The sequence below is a fragment of the Maylandia zebra genome, linkage group LG8, assembly GCF_041146795.1.
Source record: "Maylandia zebra isolate NMK-2024a linkage group LG8, Mzebra_GT3a, whole genome shotgun sequence".
Taxonomy (NCBI): domain Eukaryota; kingdom Metazoa; phylum Chordata; class Actinopteri; order Cichliformes; family Cichlidae; genus Maylandia; species Maylandia zebra.
In genome coordinates this window covers 30,223,427-30,223,877 of record NC_135174.1, presented here as the reverse complement: position 1 = coordinate 30,223,877, position 451 = coordinate 30,223,427, and positions in this window count along the sequence as shown.

The following is a 451-nucleotide window of genomic DNA, read 5'->3' as shown; positions in this document are numbered from 1 at the left end:
GTGTCTGTGTGTGTGTCTGTGTGTATGCATCTGTGTGTGTGTGTGTGTGTGTGTGTGTGTGTGTGTCTGTGTGTGTGTGTGTCTGTGTGTGTGGGTCTGTGTGTCTGTGTGTGTGTCTGTGTGTGTGTGTGTGTGTGTGTATGCATGTGTGTGTGTGTTTGTGTGTGTCTGTGTGTGTGTGTCTGTGTGTATGCATCTGTGTGTGTGTGTGTGTCTGTGTGTGTCTGTCTGTGTGTGTGTGTCTGTGTGTGTCTGTGTGTATGCATCTGTGTGTGTGTGTGTGTCTGTGTGTGTCTGTGTGTGTGTGTGTGTGTGTCTGTGTGTGTGTGTGTGTGTCTGTGTGTGTGTCTGCGTGTGTGTGTGTGTCTGTGTGTGTGTCTGTGTGTGCGTCTCTGTGTGTGTGTCTGTGTGTGTGTGTTTTGGACACAAACAGGAAACAGACTTGTGTGTT